Genomic DNA, 9162 nt, shown 5'->3' with positions numbered 1-9162 from the left:
AAGAAAAGGATATTAGTGTCAATAATTAAGTTCTAACTTCTTGAAACTACCTTTAGACTTTTATACCCTCATTTGTATTAGAGATTAGGCGTTTTTTGAGTTTACCCCCTCAATACTTATTGGTAATTGAGTTTACCCCCTTGAGCTTACTAATTTTAGGCAAAATACTAGGGTCATGTTTGGCGTAAAGGAAATGAATCACAAGTTAAATAGTGTACGAACAAAATAAGTCTTTACGAATTATATTCTTGACTGATCTAACATACTAAGGTATTACAATTACTAAAATCACATTACCTAATCATTACTTTTGATAGACATATTCTTTCTCCACACACCATCAAATATTGTCTTACTGTTTTTAATAAAAATAGTAAGTTGAGGAGTAAACTCAATTATCAATTATTGAGGGGGTAAACTCAATTACCAATTAATATTGAGGGGGTAAACTCAAAAAACCCTAGATATTATCATATATGTCAGCTTCTAACAAATTAACTGCAATGATATTCTTGGCATTTACTAGATACCCAACAATTATGGGAGGAAGAGAAATTAGTGGGGAGAAAATAGGTTACGATATCCCGGAATTACATAAATCACTTCCCCTCGCCCCCACACATATTCAGGGTATAAGTCTGGTCTTTCATTCTTTGCATTTGGCGGGTGAAAATTTAGAAATTTATCCTTTTTAAATATAGGTCATTTAGCCAACCATTCCTATTTTTTCTCCCGCGACCTCTCATTCCGACTTCAACATCTCAGAAACCAAATTCTCCAAACTTCCCACGCCAATTTTTATTTTGCAATTTCTAAACTTCTCAACTGATTTCACGAAAATCTCGAAGCTACCTTCTGCATCTCCGGAAGATCTCTAAAAAATCAGTGTCAAAGGTAAACAGAGGTTTCAATTTGATTTAACTTTTGCTTCTCTAGCTTCAGCAAAATCTTCTTCTCCTTTCGTGGTTTTTTTATTTCGGTCAAAGATTATTGTAGGATTGTTTGATTTTGATTTTGTATTTTAATGATCTTCTAAATTGCATGGATGGAGTTTTGTGATATACTTCTTCTACCAACTAAAAAAGCTATACATCATTGACTTAAAGTAAGTAGCAGAGTTTTCCACTTTTTCCTTATTTTTTGTCTTTTTTAGTTTTGTGATTAATTTGGTTAAAGTTTTGATCATTGATCTTATTTGATGTGTACTTCTTGCTCACAATGTGTTTGAAGAAATTCTTCACCGAAATTCACAATTTCGGTCATGTTTAAGTTTTTTTTTTCTGTTTAAGCAAAAATGTGTCTTTAATGTTTGGGTATAGTTACATGAAAGAGTAAGTGTTTCATAAGAATACCTTTGAACACATGAAACACTTATGTTCAAGCAAAATTGTGTCTTGATGTGTACTTGCTCTATTTAACAACATGTGCAGCCTGTCAAAGAACAACTTTACAATGGATTTCCTAAATTAGGTTATTTGATTCTGATTTTGACGGTTTTTTGAATTACAGAGAGGTTATTTCATAATCTTTTGAAGTTTCGTGGTCTTCTTCTCCAGGTTAGGTTATTCACATTAGTTTTCTGATTTTTGTTTATTACTTCGACTGTTTTTCTTTTCATCCTGTTAAGGTTGCTCACTTTTTTTTCTCATAGATAGTTGGTAGATTTCTGTTTTTTTTTTTTCTCTTCATCCAGGTCTATTAACTGAGTGAGTTCTTTATTGATACTTACACCGACTGCTCTTTCTTTTGATTCAGGTTAGGTTATTCACATTAGTTTTCTGATTTTATTTATTAGTGCGACTGTTTTTTCTTTTCATCTAGTTAAGGTTGCTCACTTTTTGTTCTCATAGATGGTTGCCCGATTTCTGTTTTTTTTTGTCTTCATCCAGGTCTATTAACTGAGTGGGTTGTTTATTAATATTTACATCGACAGCTCTTTCTTTTAATCCAGGTTAGGTTATTCACATTAGTTTTTTTTATTTTTATTTTTATTAGTTCAACTGTTTTTTCTTTTCATCTAGTTAAGGTTGCTCACTTTTTTCAACCTCTGAATTACACTCTGAAATACACTCGGGTTATTTGATTTACAATCGGGTTATCTTTTAGCTTCCATCATCAACCCTCTGAATTACACTCGAGTTATCTTTTAGCTTCCATCATCAACCCTCTGAATTACACTCGGGTTATTTGATTTCATCAACCCTCTAAATTACACTCGGGTGTTATTCGATTTCATCATCAACCCTTTGAATTACACTCGGGTTATTTGATTTCTTTGCCTATATTACATTTACATCTATTTAAATTAGTTGTTTCTAAATCAATGGAAATACTAAACAGTTTCCTAAGATGATACTATTCTTGGAAAATACGTCATCTTAATTGAGGCTCACACAGAGACATATGTATAGACTCGGAATTATGAAAAAAGTTATTCAATTCATCATGACAATATGCTTTTGGAACAGTATTATTTTATGAATTGTTTATAGGCATTTAGAAGAATACTTTTATGGTGATCCTAAATCATAATTCCGAGTCTATAGGCATTTTCATCATTACAGTATTCTTTTATGATGAAATTAGAGTAAGCAGATTCCATGAGAAAAAATGAATTAATTTATGATTTAGAAGACTACGATCTCTTAGTTCCAATTAACGACTAATAAATACTTCTAAATCATAAAATACTGTTTCGTCACAAAATAATTCTTCAAAGTCATATGCTTTTAAATCAATTGCAATAGTAATTTTCATCTAACTTCAGACGATCTTCTATAGGTGTTGTTCGTTATATGTTTCTCAGGTGAGTAATTTCATCTATTTCGATTTTGCTCACCGTAGTTATATTTGCTTTTGCGTGTTAAAAATATGAAGTCACTACAAAAACGAAGACCATTTATGACGGAAAGGGTCCGTCGAAAATAACGGTAAAGCCGTCGGAAAAGACTTCTTCCGACGAGGCAAGACCGTCGCAAAATGGTCGGAAATAGTGACGACGGAAATAGTATTTCCGACGACAACGGTCGTCGAAAATAGATTCTTTTTCGACGAACAACTTAGAGAAAGGCGTCGGAAAACATTCTCGTAAATGTCAACCTGCCTCGGCTTATTCCCGATGGTTTGATTTTGATAATCCGTCGGAAAATAGTGGCAAACTATTCCCGACGGCTCCCATCCGACGAAAATACTCAATTTTTTTTTTTAAATTTAAATTTGGTTTTTTCCGCTGCTGCTGCTGCTGTAGCAGCAGCATTATAAATTACATGAACCTGCTGACAAAAATAACATAAACCAAACATTCACAAGAATAACAAATTAAAAGTATTGGATATTTCATTACTGAAGTCATATACATGAAAAGTAATGAAGTCGAAAACCAATAAAACTATTGGTTTCATACAAGCATATATACCGTAAATAACAAAGTCGCTAAGTAATGTAAACGATAAAACCAACTGAGTCAAAATCGAGGCTGAGATTCAAAAATCCAATTGATATTCCATTCAACACCACAAACGACTCGAGATATCATAGTAACTGCATTAACATACATACAAAATGAAGTTAGTAAGTGTGTTATAATTTGAAACTAGCAATTATGTGAAATTCGACCAAGGCAAACTAAATCCTTATATAAGTATCTTTACTAAACCTGAACTAAACATGAGACTCTGAAATTCGACCAAGGCAAACTAAGTAGATATAAATGGTAAAACTGCTTTGCAGTATGCAGCAGATTCATCTTTAAGTGATGAAGAGGTTCTCATACTTTTAACGGACACAATTAAATAGAATCACTTTCAAATAGGATCGAAAGGCCGATCACTTTCAAATAGGATCGAAATTATGTATAGTTTAATGGTATGAACTGTTTTGGGACTTTTTCTGACGACATAAAGAGCCGTAGGAACAGTGTCATTTCTCCAAATAACAAAGTAACTATTTTCGTCGGAAGGTCAGTGTAAACTCGTCGTCAATACCTCATACTTTCGCCGGAATTTAGACATTCCGTCGGAAATAATTGAATTTCCTACGATAGGTACGAAATCCGTCGGAAATATGAACCTTTTTCCGACCAGTTTCTTCTTTCCGTCGGAAACAGTCCGTCATAAATAGCACATCACTTTGTAGTGAGTGAAATCAAACCAGGTTTCAATTGGGTATATATTCAGCATAGTGAAATCATATGTTACTTAGTTTTAGGATTCTTGGTCGTTTTCGGTTTCCAATTTTTCTATGTTACTGTATGGTTATTTTAGTTGTATCATGAAAATTGGTTATTGTATCTAAAGAACGTACTTTATTACAGACTCATGTTTACTATAATTTAGGTGTAATAAAATCTACTATAATAAAACATCTCAGTAGTTATTCAGGGGTATAAGTCTGACTGTCCATTCTTTGTGTGGATTTTGCATATGACGGATGAAAATATTTTGAAATTTATCCTTTTTAAATGTAGGCTAAATTAGTCATTTAACCAACTATTCCTATTTTTTTCTCCCACGATCTCTCCTTCCGACTTCAACATCTCAGAAACCACCTTCTCCAAACTTCCCACGCCAATTTCTATTTTGCAATTTCTAAACTTCTCATTTGATTTCACGAAAATCTCGAAGCCACCTTCTGCATCTCCGTAAGATCTCTCAAGAATCAGAGTCAAAGGTAAACAGAGGTTTCAACTTGATTAAACTTTTGCTTCTCTAGCTCCAGCGAAATCTTCTTCTCCTTTCGTGGTTGTTTCATTTCGATCAAAGAGGTACTGTAGGAATGTTTTGATTTTGTATTTTAATGATCTTCTAAATTGCATGGATGGAGTTTTGTGATATACTTCTTCTACCAACTAAAAAAGCTATATATCATTGATTTAAAGTAAGTAACAGAGTTTCCCACTTTTTTCTTTCTTTTCCTTTGTAGTTTTGTGATTACTTTGGTTAAATTTTGATCTTTGATCTGCTTTGATGTGTACTTCTTGCTCACAATGTGTTTGAAGAAATGCTTCACCGAAATTGGCATATGTTGCACGGGGTCTTTTAGAAGATGACGATGAGTGGATACAATGTTTGGAAGAGGCAAAGTTTATGAATTCTAGTTACTGGTTGAGGAGGCTTTTTTGCGTCTTTCTCATTGAATGTTGTCCGTTAAACCCTCACTCTTTGTGGGAACGATTTGCATTTAATATATGTTACGATCTTGCATATAACCTTCGCACCACCCGTGGGATTCCTAATCCGACTGAGGAATAAATACTTGATTTTGGATTGTTTCTTCTTAGTGAGCTACTTCTAGAGTCCGGAAAAAACCATCAACACGACTTTCCCTCTTTGCCAAAATCAATTGGAATATGGACAGAAATTGTTAGTAATAGGTTTATTTGGGAGCACAGACAAATTCAAATTGCTATTGAGATTTCAGATGTAGATTCAAATGTTGAACGTCTGAAGTACGCACAAAAAGCAGCTTTTAACTCTGTAATCGATTCCGTTAATGAAGAAAGAGGTGTGGTATTTTTTTGAATGGTGGAGCGGGAACGGGTAAAATATTTTTCTACAATACGATTGCTACTAGCTGTCGTGTTAAGGGGTTTTATTGTTATCACAGTAGCTTCTTCTGGTATTGCTTCTTTACTATTAGTTGGAGGTAGAACTACCCATTCCACTTTTCGTAGCCCTTTTGATGTGCACGGAGATTCAATATGCAACATTGATAAGCAGACACCACACGCAGATCTATTTAGACAAACATGTCTAATTATTTGGGATGAAGTTCCTGTGCAACGTAGATATTGCGTTGAGGCGGTTAACCGTACACTACAGGATGTTCGTGATGACACCAGACCGTTTGGTGGTGTAACAGTCATCCTCGGGGGTGATTATCAACAAATTTTACCTGTGATACCAAAAGGAGTCAGGGAGCAGATCGTAGGTGCATCACTTAGGCGATCATTTATATGGGACTTTATTAATGTCCTCACTCTTGACCAAAACATGCGGTTACGTCCCGCAGAACCCGCAAACCTTTATTTTTCGAATTTCTTTACTCGAGGTAAATCTTATTTTATTTTGGTTACATGAAGCATTATTTTGACTTCGCTATTCTCTTTGAACTTTATATCTGTAATACCCCTATTTTTTATAAATCAAATTGGGTGGAAACAATAAAACTCTAGGTCAGTTTTGTTTGGACAAAATAGTAGTGGGTTTAAAAACCCTAATCCTCTTCACTTTTGAATAAAACCTATTGAAAAGAGGGATGGTGCAGCCACTCCTTAGTGAAGGAAGGATCAATAAACAAGAAAGAGATAGAGATAGAGTTCTCTAGGGAGAGAAGAAAGCATGGTGATTGTCGTCTGGAAGTCATCTAAGGCGAAAAGAGGTAAATTTCCTACCTCCTAATTTTTTTTATAGGCTCTTTCAGTTTATTCCATGATAGGTTTAGTATTGTTAATCACATTAAAAAAAACGATTAAATGGTTTAGACATTACTTTTGTCTAGAATTCCATAAAACATCTATAGAGGACAGTATTTCGGTCTAGATTAAACTTGAATCTGGTATTGATAGATGATGAACCTTGGTGTGATACTTATATGGTTGGAAAGGTATGTTCGTCTACTTTCTAGTAGTTCAAACGGTTCATTTATCGGAGTTCCGAGTGAGGAGTTACAATAGTTTTCGTACAAGGTGTCAGAACAGCCTCTACTGTATGTCGGTCTATATTAAAACTGAATCTGTTATTGATATATCATGAATCTCGGTGTGATTCTTATATGGTTGGAAAGTTTCTTTGTCTAATTTCTAGTAATTCAAACGGTTCATAAATCCGAATTTCGAGTGAGGAGTTATGGTTGTTTTCGTATAAGGTGTCAGAACAGTCTCTACTGTATCTCAGTCTAGTTTAAAATTGAATCTGGTAATGATAAGTGATGAGTTTACATGTGTATCTTATATTTCTGGAAAAGGTATGTTCATCTACTTTTCGATGCTTGAAACGGTGCGTTAATAAGAGTTCCAAGTGAGGAGTTATGATAGTTTTTGTGTAAGGTGTTAAGACAGTCTCCAATGGACGAATTTATTGAGATAATTCACATGGTTTCTGTTCTTTAGGCAATGTATCTCCTAGGGAGATACCTTCTAGAGGTGAGTCTATGTTTGTTAACTATTATTGTTATTTGCTTGCTTGAGGTAGCGCTCCACGTGAGGATCTAGTATGAGCATCATCCCTTCTGACTTGTCATGTGTTGTTGGCTTGAATTGTTTGGTAATATTGTTTGTAATTCTTGATAAGAGCCAATGTTTGTTGTGTATTGGTCTGAGATACCCGAACGAGGCTTTGATGATTTTGTCTTTTGACATAATGTGTTTGTCGACATACATGTCAAGTTTGGTGCTATATAGGTTTACCTTAGTTAAAGGCATGATATTTTGTATCTGCTGGAAAAGAGGAAAGATCGTTGTATTATCAGGGTTAGTATTGGATTAGAATACAAGAACCTGAAAATCTAATAATTAATCAAAGGACATAAATTTATTAGTTTCGAGAGAGATTGGGTCAATCTGATATATTATGTTAGTATTCACCGTTGAATTTCAGATAATGTCAATAATGAATATGAATGCAATGCTTCCTTGATTGGGATTGAGTTTGCCTACCCGAGACTTAGGTTTGTGGAAATCTACTACAGTTGGGTTTTAACCCATCTATTTTGTTTTTCAGGTATTGGTTGTGCACTCATGGTAGGCGTTGCTCATAGATCCATTTTGAAGGTCTCAAATCTTCAATTTCAAGGCGGTTAGCTTAAGATTTGAGATTTGGGGCGCTGCAATATCCATTACTCATCATCTTTTATATTTTTCGAAGGTTGGATCAAGTAGAGACGAAAGAGTTAACTTGTCGTCTTCAATTTTGAGGGTTACATGTGGTCGGAACTAGTTCTTCTGAATAGTTGACAGAAAGAACCATTCTCTCTGCACGTAATGAAGATGTTAGTGTCATCAATATTTCGGCTTTAAATATAATCTCTGAAGAAACAGTTACTTATTTTGTTGTCGATAAAATGGATGAAGCTGAGCAAACGATAATACCCTTGCAGCTGGCTACCCCTCTGAATTTTTAATTTATCTTAATCCACCTGGATTTCCACCTTTCAAATTAGAATTGAAAGTTCGTTGTCCTATTATGTTGTTACAAAATCTTTCTCCAAAAGATGGGATGTGTAATGGCACGAGATTGATGGTTGTCAGATTTGCGTCTCGAGTACTTGAATGTAGAATTTTGAATTGAGATAAAGCCAGAAATTTGGTATTTATTCCAGGGATTTCTCTATCACCTACGTCTTCTAATTCGAGCGTCCAGTTCATAAGGCGTCACTTTCCTATCAAGCTAGCGTATGCAATGACAATAAACAAATCTCAAGGTCAATCAGTAAAATTTGTGGGGGTTGATCTTCGCACTCCAGTATTTAGCCATGGTCAATTGTATGTTGTTTTATCAAGGTGCACAGCTGCTACTAGATTGAATATATTGTTTCCAAAGATGAAAATGCATGTGCTATGACAAACATCGTCTATCCAGAAATTTTATTGTGATGATTCAACATTGAGATATTACTTAAGATTTTTTTTTTTTTAAATTTCACTTGGAATTAACAAAAGATTATTAGTTTTGTTGTGGTTGGTAGGTAAAACTTTAGTTCTCCCTTTCAATTTCATTATAATTTTAATTTTTTTTTTACGATGAAATAACTGAAAACTAGATTTCCACCTTGAAATACATGGAAAATAGGTTCCCACCGCGCCCTACAGGCGCAGTAGATCCCTCTTGGCTAACGCCGTTGTGGTTTATTACGTCCTGGTTTTATGAGTAAAATGCTTTCGAGCTTCTCCGAGTGTACGTGTACCGTGGGATCTATGATCACGTCGTTGACACCACGTTCGGTCGAGCTTACCCAAGAAGGGCATGCACAATGATGCCCATTTTCAGACAATATGGGGTACCTTCCGAAATCACGTACTGATATCGAATGACAAGTAAACGCATGACACCAAAAGGTGTGAAAATGAGAACCACTGTTCATACACTTCTTGGGTAAGCTCGACCCAACGTGATGTCAACGGCGTGATCATAGATCCCACGTACACGCACACTCGGAGAATGCTCG

At 34.8% G+C, this 9162-nt stretch overlaps 1 long non-coding RNA gene across 1 annotated transcript; it reads left to right on the top strand.

Annotated features, from left to right (window-relative positions):
- Nucleotides 1-753: 753 nt before the first annotated feature.
- On the top strand, nt 754-8504 carry LOC147567534 (uncharacterized). Its single transcript, XR_015237748.1, has 3 exons — nt 754-894; nt 1510-1556; nt 7719-8504. It is a non-coding gene; the product is annotated as an uncharacterized LOC147567534 (long non-coding RNA).
- The last annotated feature ends 658 nt before the right edge of the window (nt 8505-9162 follow it).

This window comes from Eschscholzia californica, unplaced genomic scaffold, assembly GCF_041429995.1.
Source record: "Eschscholzia californica isolate CP2 unplaced genomic scaffold, dmEscCali1.0.p SCAF_1, whole genome shotgun sequence".
In the NCBI taxonomy this organism is placed as follows: domain Eukaryota; kingdom Viridiplantae; phylum Streptophyta; class Magnoliopsida; order Ranunculales; family Papaveraceae; genus Eschscholzia; species Eschscholzia californica.
This window is presented reverse-complemented; position numbering and strand designations above follow the sequence as displayed.